Source organism: Protopterus annectens, chromosome 5.part0 (assembly GCF_019279795.1).
Source record: "Protopterus annectens isolate FY-2018-M chromosome 5.part0, PAN1.0, whole genome shotgun sequence".
NCBI lineage: Eukaryota > Metazoa > Chordata > Ceratodontiformes > Protopteridae > Protopterus > Protopterus annectens.
The window spans coordinates 927,509,281-927,524,141 of NC_056735.1; the positions used below are offsets into that span (position 1 = coordinate 927,509,281).

Here is a 14,861-nt window from a genome sequence, read left to right on the forward strand (position 1 = left end):
AAATGCATAATAGCATGCTGACATGCATAATGTTGATGAATTTAATTCAACATTATGCGTGTTGATGTAAGTAATGTTTGACTAATTTAAGTACATATAGATAGATAGGTCTACTATAGTTAGGTTGACATTCGATACATCAAAATGTAAGTTTACTTATTCAAAAAGTTCTAAACAGACAATATTGAACATCAAAATGCTGGTTGTTGTTATACTGAATATGTTATGCAATTCTGTATAACAAAATCGGTAGTATAATGTTGACTTATGTTAGATTAGATGTAGTGATTTAATCTGTATGTGTAGAGTATATTGTATTTGCAGAATTCTAATAATGAAAATGTGAGCTGAAATATTATCATATCAGTGTTAAGAGTATAGCTGGACACATAGTATGCCAGGCATTTTCTATTCAAAAAACAAATATGTTTGCATATTTTTATGTTGGGGTTCATACACAAGTGTTTTTCCTGAGTTGAACATGTTATTATTGTTATCTTTTCCCATTGTTTTACATCCCATGGCAGTGTGTTAACTTGCTGTAACTAATTGCACAAAAAGCCAATGTTACATAGGTACAGGAAATGAAGTAATCATTGCATACATTAAAATATAGCATGATCTTGCATGGGAAAATGTTTTAAAAATGGATAGTGAGCATAGTACTTTGGCTCCTGGTGCACTAGGTATCATTTGCAATACTGCAGCATTTCAAAAGAGGATACTTCTGTTAAATGTAGATGGGTATTTGAACCCTTAAAAAAAGAAGAAGAAATAAATGAAAAAGTATTGATTTTGTACCTGGAAACTTACAGAGAAATGTAGAGGAATAGGACTGTAGGTGTTTAAAGGTGAGCAACTCATTAAATCTACATGGCATCATCACGGCTCAGATTCCATGTGTCGCTAAAGGTAAAATTAGTAAAACAGCTGTTATGAATACATAGTCTGAACAGCTGGTATAATGGTTAAGGTTTTCACGTTCCATGTACAAGGTGCAAAGTTTGATCTTGACCACTGACCAATACCTATTTGGAGTTTGCATGTTCTCCCTCTGCTGATTTTTTCTCACCTCTGAAAAATATGCTGTGATTCTATTTCAAACTCACCTAGTCAGCAGCACAGACTCTATATTGTGCCCTATAGGGGAAAGAGTTGTACACACCAACTGCTTTACACATCTACTGTGGTGCACAGTATCCTCAAGATAGGGGACCACGGATCACACTATGGTACGGCTAGCTGTTTTGTGGTGTAAAAATATATCTGTAGATGATCTGGTTGTGGTGTTGTGTTGAATAATATCATTAAAAAAATGGGCATAGGTATTTGCCAGTGATAAATGAGTTGAGCCTGGCCTACTCTGACACACATCAGGGACCCATGCTAACAGTGGGAGGGTTATCCTCAAGATAGGAGAACATGGATCACACTCCACACACCATGGCAGGGCTAGCTAATTTATGGTGTAAAAATATGTCTCTAGGTGATCTAGTCATGGAGTTATGCTGACGGATGCCATCAAAATATGGGCATGAGTATTTGCCGGTGATAAATGAGTTGAGGACCTGGCCTACTCTAACTCACACCAGGGACCCATGATAACAGTGGGAGGGGTATATATACCCCTATTGGCCAATGTGTGTCTGCCATAAAACCCAGCAGTCAATAAGCTACTGGATGGCTGGTGCCCAGTTTGGGTTACCTTGGATAGCTCTGTTGAGCAAAAAGTGGGCGTAAAACCAGCCAACCTACCAAACATGAACTAAGAATAGCTACACTCAGTGTAGGGTCACTGACAAGATAGCGTCTGGAAGGAGATGACATGATGATGATGAGGAGGAAGCTGTACATCCTATGTATCCAGGAGACAAGATGAAAGGGCACTGCAGCAAAGTCACTGAGCTGAGTGACCAAACCAAGGCCTCCATCACCCTCTCTGTTGAATCAGTGTTTCATGTCCCTGCTCATGTAGCTGACACACACACCCTTTGAGGTTTCATTTATACACACACACACACACACACACACACACACACACACACACACACACACACACACACACACACACACACACACACCTGGGAAAGGCTGGCACAGGTTTACTAGATATGCCATATTTTTGCCCAGACTATAAGGGAGTTATCACTGCCACTAGCCAGCTCCTTATCAGCTACTTTAAGGCCCTTAACAAAGAGTGTCCAATCTTACTGTATAATGTTACTATTAATACAAAGCGTAGTTTGACCAAGAGCAAGGCTATTAGCAGCAGCCCACACAGTGCCACCAAATAAATATGCAAGTAGTCTCAGAACTTAAATGTCTCTAGACAGGTAGGCCACAATACAAGATTTAAATATATTTAGTAATAAATATTAAAACGACAATACAATACTAAATATATATTTACAGTGACATCAAAGTTGAAGATCACAGGAAATATTTAAACAACATTGCTGGACAGACTCAAAAAAATATCTAAGCTAAGCTTTGCTATATTCTTGACTATATCTAAGAGAGTTACTATGCCCTAGAAACTTACTTACAGAAGAGCAAGGCAGATGTTGTGAGTGGTTCTTATTGTTGTTGTCAGGTCCAAGACAGAATACAGAATGTTGTCTATATCTCAGAGAGTTCTCAAATTAATATCTCAAATATTACTGCTGGATTAGCTTGCAGAATGACATCATTTCTTGTCATCTGACTTCCAGTCCCAAGGCTCAAAACAACCATTGATGGCAGCTGGAAGCATTTAGCATCTTCCTGTAATAATAGACAAGTGCTTTTCCTCGGATCTTTGACAAATGCTGGAAGTCATAAAATAATAAAACACTTCCAAGACAATACAGAAAGCCTCTCAGCACAGATTCTGTGTCTCCAGCCACACCTATAAAGGAACTCAATTTCAACTATTTTTTTTTAAATTTACCAGAGTGAAGTTAACTGCCTGAGTTCCAGTTTCCACTGTTAAAATATATACATTTAAACAGTTAGAATAGTGCATGTACATTTCTGTTGTATTCCAGTAGGGCATGCTGTGGTTATATTTCAAATATCACTTTGCAAATACCTTCAAGCAGTTTGATATACACATGATATACAGTTCAAATACATTTGTAACACAAGCATCTTGTATACATCATGTTGATATTCACAAATAACATATAATTATTTACAAAATTTCAGATAGCTGGGCTGGCTGTATCTCCTTTCATCACAGAGGTCACACCAGATATGAGCAAGATGTTGGGTGAGATGGGAGAAAAGTGGTTCCTAAGGTTACTCAGAGTAGTATGGAGAGAAATATGTATACCAGATGATTGGAGAATAAGTATACTAGTGCCAGTGTTCAAGAACAAAGGGGACAGTCACAATTTTGGGCAGGAGAGAAGTATCCAACTCCTATCACACTGCATGAAAGTTCTGGAAAGGGTGATTGATAAACAAATATACAGAGTAGTAGAAAGTAAGAGGGGAAATGAGCAGTTTGGATTCATAACAGGATGTAGTACAACTCACCTGATAGTTACAGTGAGACAGATATTTGAAAAGAAGTTATAAATGAAGAAAGAGTCCAAATGGGCATTCCTAGACCTGAAGAAAGCATATGACAAGTTCCCAAGAAAGTTGATTTGGGCAGTCCTGTGGTAGTTCAGAGTCCCAGAAATATTGGTAGAACTAGAGAAAGCTATGTACAAGGACCCATTGACTCAAGAACAGACAGCATTCAGTCTTACAGAAGGGTTCCCAGTGGGAGTGGGTGTGCATCAGGGTTCTGGTCTTCATACTGGTGATGGACTACATTAGCAAATTGGTCAGATGGGACAGATTAACAAAGCTGTTATATGCAGACAACGTGGCTTTACAGGCAGACTCTGCCCAAAAAATTAAGCAAAGGGTAGGGGAATGCAATGCAAACTGAAGGCACATGAGATGAAACTGGGTACAGATAACACAGTTGTAATGGCAGCAAATGGATGAAATCAGGAGAAGCAGAAAATTGTGATAGAAGGGAAAACGGTGGAACAGGTTAACAGCTTCAGCTATCTGGGAGGGTTGTTTGAGAAGAAGGGAAGTCTGTATGAAGAGGTCAAATCAATCAGAGGAGCTGCAGTCAACTGGCAGAGAGTGTCAGGGGTAGTGTATGACAGAAGAATGCCAAAGAAGTTGAAAATTAAGGAGTACAAAACAGTGATGTGACCAGTACTACTGTATGGTACTGAAACCTGGGCAGTAAATGCAGAGCAGTTGAGGAAGGTAGAGGTGATGCAGATGAAATGCCTGAGATGGGTGGTAGGATATACCCTGTGGGACAGACAAAGAAATGAAGATATAAGAGCAGAAGCCAAAGTAGCTTCAATTACAGAAAAGGTCATAGAGAACAGATTACAGTGTTTGGAAACATGTGCAAGAAAGCAGAGGACAATCTGGTGAAGAAGATTTGGGATAGACAGGAAGAAGGCAAAAGGAAACGAGGGCATCCAGCAAAGAGGTGGATGGATTGTGTGAGAGAAGACCTGTGACAGTTACATATGAGTGTCAAAGAAGGTTGGAGAGTGGCACTGAATAGACAGAGATAGTGACAAGTGACATGGCAACCTGACCCTATGTAGAAAACAGGAAAAAAGGGGGTGGTTTATGATGACTGAAGAGCTGTTATGAGTACAGAAGGTACCTGTACAATTATATCTGAAGCCATGGCTAGTACCTCTTCAGCATTAGCAGCACACTTGCCAAATACTAACAAATTAAAGCAGTCAGTTACTGAGGCAAGTCATTAAGAAATTTGCAAACATGATTTACAAGAGGTTAAGATTCTGATTACTGACATGTTACCAATAAAAATGGTTCTTTTATAATAAAGCACAGATGTACAGACAATAATATGGCAGATATTGTAAATATTACCGCTACAGTTTATTAGCAAACACTTTGTCAGGCTTACTATATACTAGTAAATGGTACTTAACCCATTAGTACATCTGAGTGCATTCAGGTCTGTACTGCGTATGGTAGTGTAGGCACAGATGATGAGAGTAAAATAATGCATTTAATTTGTTGTGTATGCCCATCTTAAACAGACTGACACATTCTGGAGTATTTTGCACTATGTGTTTGATGAAAATGACACCTCTCTATCTCCTACAGTGGCACTGTCAGATTTCCAAAAGGGTTCATTGAACAGGATAGGAAGAGATATACCTTCAGACTCTTCTAAAAGATACTAGTTTTGTTTGTGCCAGATCATTTGATAACAGGTTCAAAAATTGCATTTGGCTTCTCACTTTTGAAATGGTACAAGATTCTCCATGCTTCTGAAAGAGATTACTGCACTGGCATTCATAAATCTTGAAGATGTAGAACCCAGCTGTGATAAGAGTGAATCAAATATTCCCTATTTTGCTCAACAACTGTGCATATTTTTTTAAACAGAACTATATATGTGGATGGGTTTCAATGAGGTGGTTGAATGGTGTGATCATCACACCAATAAAAGCTATCCCAGCTGACAGGAAATCAACTGACTGGACATTTTCAGCTTTATTTTAGTGCAAGACCAAGAATGGCTGGGATTGTGGGAATTAGTCCTTTCCCCATGGTACAGAAGTCATGTAGTAGGTATATATAAATTAGCAGGAGGGAGTGCTTGGGGAGGGTGGTGTTTGTCCCTGCAAATAAGACTTTTTTTAATATCAAACAGTTTTTGGCAATCTTATTAATGTTGATTATATGAGTATACAACTATGTGTCATATGTTCATGTGGATATCTTAAATGTTATGGCACATGAAAAACATCCGTGGTTGGAGTTCCACCATTTGTTGATATGTTATTATGGAAACAGTAGGCTACGCATATACAGGGATTTTCTTTAAGTCAAAATGCCATGGAAGCATAGCACCATCATTTAGGATGACATCTAGGCTGGAAAACCCTTTTCATTTAAGATGTACATGCCATTCAGTTAGAACAAAACTACTTAAAAGATGTCAGAAGTAGACTACTGTCTAGCATGCCCTCATCACTCAAATGCCATCATCTAGTTGATAAAAAGAAAGTATTTTAAAAACTGCCACAGATTTTTTCCCCTGTTCGGTTTGTACAGTCAGTTTCACATCACTGGTTATTTTAAGAAGTCTTTCTCTATGAATTGTGTTAAATACTGACATGCAGATCCTGAGACATTCTTCGTTAATTATACAGTGTTACATTTGTTAGACAACATTCTGTGAAACATGGAGTATGTATAACAAATCGGAGTCTATGCGTGCTGATGGAGATATATCACTGAAGAAGATATTATCATAGATTTGCACTTGTCCTACATGCACAAGTAAGCATTAAACTAGAACAAGAACACTCATCCATCTAACTACTTAGCTGAATAAACTACTTGAAACTTCAACAAGACATCTTTATTCCTCCAGCAGTTAGGACATCATAGAAAGAGTCTTCTAGATCTACTAGCTAAAATTATTTTATTGGGACTAATCTTTTGTACTCTGTTTCTTGTTAGTCATTTCTCTATGTGGATCACAGGTGGGATACCAGACCTGACTCACGCTTTCTGGATTACCTCTGTTACATGGATAACAACCTATTGTATGCCTTTTGCTTTGCTGTACAGAGTGTACATACAATACTGATGTATTTCAGGAGGGAAATTTACATTATTCATTGGGTTTGGACGAATTTTTATCCGTATCGTACGTGAAAGAAAGAATTGCCACTTATAAATGAAAGGATTACATAGTACATGTGAAGCACAGTAATAAAAAAAAATAATGAATGTTGACATTACATTCATATTCATTAAAGAAATCTTTCAACATTGTGATGTTCAATACTGGATGAAAAGGCATAAATGCTGGTCTACTCATAATAGACCCATATATGTATATCTATGTATATAGATGTTTATATAGAGAAATAGATATAGATAAGAAATAATAATAGATACTAGTCAAAGTCAAAGTAAACTTTATTGTTATTCAGACCATACAGCAACAGTGCACAGCTGAGTGAAACTGTGTTTCACTAAGCTCATGTGCAAACATAAACGCATAAACAAAATACACATACACAACAGCAACAACAGATGCCAAGCCATCCAAAGGCACCACATCTGCATAAACCATACTTGACCCCTCACTGCAACCATGGCAATCCTCGCCATCCACAGCATCCACACCATCATTAGCTTCATTTCAGCAACATTAATTTACTATAACATTAACCAAAACAAATATATATATGTTGGGTGTTATGTGCATGAATAATCATAACCTCAAATGCAAAGCTTGATACGTCATAATTATTCATACACAACTCCTGAATTCTAACTCACTGCTAATTATAACACCAACTTTTATTGGTTATAGTACATGGATTTTCCCAAAGTTAAAAGGACAAATAAACCCAAACTCCAAAATTAGAAAAAGGCTAACGAAGTAGCTGGAAGCACAAACCCCACTAGGCAGATACTCCTCAAATAATAAGTCTAAGTCCAAAGATGAAGAAGCGTAAATGTATTGTGAAATTAAACTTGTTATGTATGTCAGTCTCTTTTAGGGGGTGTGTCTTCATATGTGCAATGTTAATGACATTTTACTATGAGTGTTTAAAAGTGAATTAAATGCTTTCTCTTTTTATCTGATGAAGTTCTTACTATAAAGGACGAAAGTGTTTATGTTTTTTACACAATAAATTTACGCTTCTTCATCTTTGGACTTTGATTTATTATTTGAGGAGTATCTGCCTAGTGGGGTTTGTGCTTCCAGCTACTTCGTTAGCCATTTTGTAATTTTCTCAATGTTATTTATTTATTTTCAAGGAGAAATTAATAAATGATTCAGAGATGTATTTTCCTGTTATGGCGTCTGTTTTCATTTTGCTTATTAATTTCCTTTTTTTATTCATTTTATTGGCATTATGTATAAAAGTGCTTATTTTTATTTATATGTGAAGAAAAGGTGCTTATTCTATATACTTGCATTTATTCTGATGGCATTTTCAGTTCAAACACTGGTGTGGGGTTCTAGTATATGTGTAGTTAGATTGCAGTGCTTTTGTGCAGTGCTGACTACATGGGCAAAGCAACTTATTAAGGTTGTATGACACAGGAAGAGCAATACAGTAAGTTTGTTTTCTTTCCAGGTTTCTCATGCAACATTTTCCATCCATGCACTACAGTTTGACTCTTCTGTAATTCATATAATAAGTCATGCTTGTATATAAATTTTATATAACCCATTAAATATTCTTCTTAAGTTGTCTCAGCAGAACCTCAGCTTTAACATATTTTATGTTAAAATCAGTAGGACTATAACATTAAATTAAAAAAAAAAATCCTGATTTCAGGACGGTTGCTGGGTAATTATTTTAGTAGTACAGTAAATGCTGTACTGAAATATCTACCCCATGCTTTCTTATTAAAGCAAGTGGGAATCTGAAGTATCCAAAGGGTGTTTCAAGCTACTGTACTGTAATAGTTCCTTAGGATCTGTACATTAGCTGCTCAAGGCAATGACTTTCTGAAAAAGATAGAATTAATGTCTTCAGATTTTTTAAATGAGATTATATGGTGAAAAAACGTTCTGTATAAATAAAGAACATTTTATGTGTGATAAAACCTGAGGCACTAAACCCTTTTTTTCAATGACTCTTTAGACATAGATGGGCAGTCTATTGTAATAAGTACTGGTACTGGAGTTAGACATATAATGATATATAACAGGAGCTCTGAGCAAATTAAAAATATTATTAAGACAAATTGGCCAGTGTGAGCACCTTCAGCAGGAATGCATACATTTCTTAGTGATAGCCCAAAGTTTGTTTGCATGTGAGGAAATACTTTGAAGCAAAACAAAAATGTTATTATGATTTTGCCATCACTAAACTAGTATAGTTTAGTAAGAAACACACTTTATAACTGCCGGTTCTGTAAAATGATAACTCCAAACATACATTTCTAGCACCCATAAACTAACAGGATGTATACATATTTGCTTACCATGCAAAATGCATTACATATAATATTGTTTATTAGGCACATACACAGAATGTATAGTGTTTTCTGTGGGTAGGACAAATAGGAATTTACAGAAATAATTTCTGAACATTGTTGAAATATGCAGAGGTATTTGAACTTATGCATTGGATACACATGTCCTCAACCCAAATGATAGGTACACATCTGTGTATAGAGTTATTCAAAATCTGGATTAGGGTATTAGAAAAGAAGATATTGTGTTAGAAACAGAGACAGTAAAATATAAGTGGATTACATATTTACATGAAGATTTTGAATCAGGGCTGAATATGTCGACAAGTATTAAGCAATTATGAAAAAAAAGTCAGAAAATAAAATTTAACATATGACATTAAGGCTTTCAATGTACTGTATTGCCCACTTCACTGAGGCTGCACTGTGATTTTCTGAGCCTGTCATATGCAGTTTTTGGCATTTGTGAAAGATTCAAACTCAAAAGCTTGTGCAAGTATATTGCATTTTTTAACAATTTTATATTAAAGTTTGATGAGATGCATTTTTTCGGGCTTTCTTCTTTTGCTGCTTTCTGTTTGGTTGAGTTCCATTTCAGAAACGCTGACTCACTTTTTTTTAAGTAGGAATTTGAACTGAGAGGTAAGGCACCAAATACATTTATGGGAAATATAATGATCATTTCATTTCATTTTTTTTTTTTTTTTTACTGATTAAGGTGATCATGGTATGGGAAATTGTTCTTGACAGTAGAATGATGAATTGCAATTATGTGGCCATTATTTCTTTCTGTCTGTTGGTTGTTTCACTTCAGAGATGTTCAGCAAAATGAGTCATCATTTGATGGTGGTGTGGTGGGCTCCATTTCTGAAAGCAATGGGCAGTTAGATGGTCACTGTTGAATGATCATTGATATGGATTGTTGGGGGACAGTGCATGTGTACATCACCAACAGTTTGAAATAATTGTTTCTTTCCTTTTCTTCACAATCAGTCATCAGGCATGTACAAATGCAATATCTGTTTGGAGGAAAGGGCTGAGGATACATGCTATGTGTGAAAGTAAAAACTAGTTACAAGTCCCTAAAGGCAATTTGGAGTCATACAAATAAGGAAAGAGTGTGGTGAAAATGTTTTGGTTGAAAGGCAGTCTTTAGGTTCATTTGTAACCAAATATCATATTATATTCCCTTGAAGCTATTATTGCAAACTGTCATTAGGGGAGTTGAAGTACAGCCTCATGTACAGTTACAAAATTCATTGATTCAAAGGACTTTGCTTTCATAGTCTAGCATTATAGCATTTATGCACTGTGGGAACATATTATTGCAGACCACCAGGGATGGTAAAACTAATGTCCACAAGATATAGGCACTATGTTATTACATCAGAAATAAAACATCAAATTTCTGCTACTGCATATATTTTGAAAGGAATGTGCTGTTGTATTAACCAGGATTAACAGTCTGTGAAGGCCTTGAGGGAAGACTGACAGCTTTGAGTGCTATTTGTTACTGTGAATATTATTATTATACCCTAAACCACACATTCAGAACTATAAAAAGAGAAATCTGGTATTTGGTATCATATAAAAGTAGCAAAAACAGTGCATCAGATTATGGTTTCATAGTCTGATATTATACCCACTGAGGTGGAGGTGCTGTGGTAGCATTGTTGCCTCACAGTAAGATGCTGTCCGGTTCCATTTTCAGCTAGAGCATCTTCTGTGTGGAGACATGCGTGAATGTGCGTACCTTCGTTGAAGGTTGTGCGTCAGGGCTGGTAACTCAGTATGTAAAAATCAACTACCAATCATTAGTGGACCGGAGTTCTGCTGTGGCGACCCCTAACCGGGAAAAGCCGAAAGACACAACAACAACAAGTCTGATATTATACCCAGTTAACACTGGGAGATTATATATCCTTTGATTCTGAGGGAGGGAGAAACTAATTTTAAAAATTTATGTGTACCACATTTTAATTACATTAAAGGTAATAGTTATATACATTCTACCAAATACGTAATGATTTTCTGTTATTGTTTACAGGGTGAGGCTTAATGAACATACAGTCACAAAGGAAATTTTCTGTTCTACAATCAGAAATGAAATACAGTAAAATTACTGAGTATAGAATGGCAGTAGAGAATGTTTTCTTCACAAGTTTTCAAACTACCATCTAGAAATTATATATATGTTTCTGAATATCTTTGGTGTCATAGTCTGAACTGTGGCTCACTTCCATTGAGAGGATATATGACTTCTGATTTTAATGTGCAGAATATATGAGCACTAAGTTGTGATTAAATCAGGAGTGAAACATACACACACACACACACACACACACACACACACACACACACACACACACACACACATAGAAACTTCACTTTAATTTGCATCATTTTATTGTTGAAATAGCAGCTAAATTAATTTGGTCAAATTCAATACTGAGATGCACTGAAACCCCTAAGAAGAGAATATCATTATCAAGTACATTTTGTAACTGGTGACCTTGTTGTTAGTGCTTGAAAGTACTGAAATGAAATCTTGAAGAAGTACTGGCATATGGTCTTTCATACATCTACAATAAATGCTGACAGTCCTAGGCCTTCATGGTCATAGCCTGATTTATTTTATTATACTTAGTTTCCATGGAGGGTGCTACATATGAATTCTGATCAGTATGTAGAACAAGCAAAGGGTTTTGAACCAACGTTTACTAAGCAGTTGTTACATAAGAAGTATAAATCCTACATACTTCCCTAGTAATAGGATTTTCTTTTCCATTTGTAAAGTGTCAAAGCCAAGTTATCATGGCTAGCAACAACTAAACTGGTAGAGCAGTACTCATCATTATGCTATGTTAAAATCCTTATGGTTAGTGTAGGACCCTTAATAGCATTTTGTAGACAAACACTTGATGCTACATACAGGTTTTGTAATAAAATCTCAAACATGGACTGGCACAAGAACTTGTACAAATAGGTATCAAACACAGGGTTTATAGGCCTAACATGAGCCCAGTCTAACATTTTATTTTATATTTGGTTTCCATTGAGGATGTTTAATATCACTCCTTCTCAGAATGTGAAAAAAACAGCACTTATCTGGAATGCACCTTTTCCAAGTTATCATTGCACCAAAAGTAAAAATCTTATATTTTACAAGAAAAAAAGATCTTTTCTCTTTTGTAACATGTGGCTCAAATGTCATAGTATTAAGTAGCTAAAAAAGTAACATCAACTTCATAACTGAACTGAATTAAAAACCTTAAAGACATAGCAGGAGAGTCTTAGTTGCATTGTATAGCTAAGTAATTGATGTTAGTACTTAGACCTGTTCATACCTGCAATGTTTAGGGTTTCATAGGCTTTCCACTATTACAATCACTGTTTTTGCTATGCATTTTGCATTATCCTGAGTTTCCATTGAAGTGTTTTTTAGGACTTTTGTTCTGAATACATAATATAGTCTTGGCATTTTTGTTAAGTTATTATTACTTCAAACATAAAAGGACTATACCTTTCAAAAGAAAATTATATTATTTAAATTTGTAATTTGTCATGACTCAAATATCACAGTTTGAAGAAGCTGCAGTGATTGGGTCAAATTCTGGACTCAGCTATGCAAACATCCTTAAAAGGGGAACCAAAGTTTGTCTCATGTTTTGTTGTGAAATACCCAGTATTTACTACCTGAAGTTTTGATCTGAAATCTTGAAGAGGGCTGATATATAAACCTATGCACATTGGTACAAATGCAGCAATTCATAAGATTTTACCTTAAAGGAAAACAATGGGATATCAAATCAAATAGCTCTACCTACTGTCTCCCTAAGTCTCTGTTATATGATGCAGCCTCAAAAAAACATAACCGCAGCTTTAAAAATTAATCCACTAAACTGTTTTACAGCTTAGGCTTCCTACCTTTCTGTACTATTTTACTTTCATTTTTAAAACCAAGTTGAAAACTGTCTAGCCGGATTTTAAATAATGATGTCACATCTGCCATAACTCTTGTTGTAAATCCACGGACATTTCCTCCCCCAAAGTGAAGTAAATACTGCCTTATTTGCATAGTGTACAGAATCTGCTGTGATCCTCCCACATTGTGATGTTATCGCTGCCTTGTCCAGCCCACTGTTAACCTAATGAAATGGACTAGGTGCTGTGTGGAACTCCTTTTCTGTGTAAGTGAACCCTGTCGACTCCGTTCATATGAAGGACTTCAGAAAAGTTTGTATTGCCTGCATCTTCTCCAGCATTTTGCTATTTCATAGGAAAGGTAAGTCTTACTAGAGTATCCAAAATGTAATTTGTCCCTGTTTCTATGCCTTCCTAGCCCTGATATTTTGTCCTCCAGAGTTTTAAAGTGCACATTGGTAGAGTTAATGTTTTCTGTTTGTAAGGGTGTCACATGCTTCACTTTTGAATAGCGCTGCCTAGTTTTTAGCTTAGCCTACTTCTTTATGTTTTGCTGCTGGGTGATATTTGTGTGCTTATTAATTATTACTGCTGCTCGGTTAGGTTTTGTGTGTAATGCTGGCATCTTCTGAGTTTTCGAGTCGGCCTGTGTTTGTGTGCATGATGCCTTCAGGTTTCCTTCCTCCCATGCTGCAGCCCAAAATAAGAGTATTACTACCGAGTATTTTTGTTGGTTACTGGTATTTTTTTAAATATCTATGCTATATCTTGTGCTATATTTTGTGTTTTCTGTAGTTTGTTGGTGCCTCGTGCTTCGCTGTTCTATGCTGCTGCTACTTCCTTTGCTATTGTAGGTTTTCTAATGTTTGCGGCTGTTCATTTCTATTGCTGGGCTGTTTATTCCTTGCTACAGCTTCGCATTTCTGTTTTGTGTAATTTTTTTTATTTATTTTTTTAAAGTAATGCTCCGTTTTACTCATTATGCTACTGGGCTTGCTCCGTTTTACTCTTGAAACTGCTGTTTATTCCTTGTTACTGCTTCGTGTTTCTTGTGTGTGTGTGTGTGTGTGTGTGTGTGTGTGTGTTTAAATGTAAGGGAATGATTACAGCTGTTTCAATGTGCATATGACTGTGTGTGTGTGTGTGTGTGTGTGTATGTATGTATATATATATATATATATTTATATATATATATATATATATATATATATATATATATATATATATATATAATGTGTGTGTGTTTGTGTGACTGCAAACAAGGGGCAAGTGTGTGTGTGTGTGTGACTGCAAGCAAGGGAAGTGTGTGTGTGTGTGTGTGTGTGTGTGTGTGGTGTGTGTCTTTGTGTGAGACTGCAAGCAGGGGGCAAGTGTGTGTGTGTGTGTGTGTGTGTGTGTGTGACTACAAGCAAGGGGCAATTGTGTGTGTGTGTGTGTGTGTGTGTGTGTGTGTGTGACTACAAGCAAGGGGCAATTGTGTGTGTGTGACTGCAAGCAAGGGGCAAGTGTGTGTGTGTGTGTGTGTGTGTGTGTGTGTGACTACAAGCAAGGGGCAATTGTGTGTGACTGCAAGCAAGGGGCAAGTGTGTGTGTGTGTGCGTGTGTGTGTGTGAGACTGCAAGCAGGGGGCAAGTGTGTGTGTGTGTGTGTATGTGACTGCAAGCAAGGGGCAAGTGTGTGTGTGTGTGTGTGTGTGTGTGTGTGAGACTGCAAGCAAGGGGCAAGTGTGTGTGTGTGTGTGTGTGTGTGTGTGTGTGTGTGTGTGTGTGTGTGTGTGTGTGTGTGTGTGAGAGAGACTGCAGGCAAGGGTGCAAGTGTGTGTGTGTGACTGCAAGCAAGGGGCAAGTGTGTGTGTGTGACTGCAAGCAAGGGGGCAAGCAAGGGGCAAGTGTGTGTGTGTGTGACTGCAAGCAAGGGGCAAGTGTGTGTGACTG

The 14,861-nt window shown here is 36.8% G+C and overlaps 1 protein-coding gene across 1 annotated transcript in view; it reads right to left on the reverse strand.

Annotated features, from left to right (window-relative positions):
* The window catches only part of TRPC6 (transient receptor potential cation channel subfamily C member 6), a 1,017,840-nt gene that overhangs the window by 67,636 nt on the left and 935,343 nt on the right, over window positions 1-14,861 (reverse strand). The window lies entirely within an intron of this gene.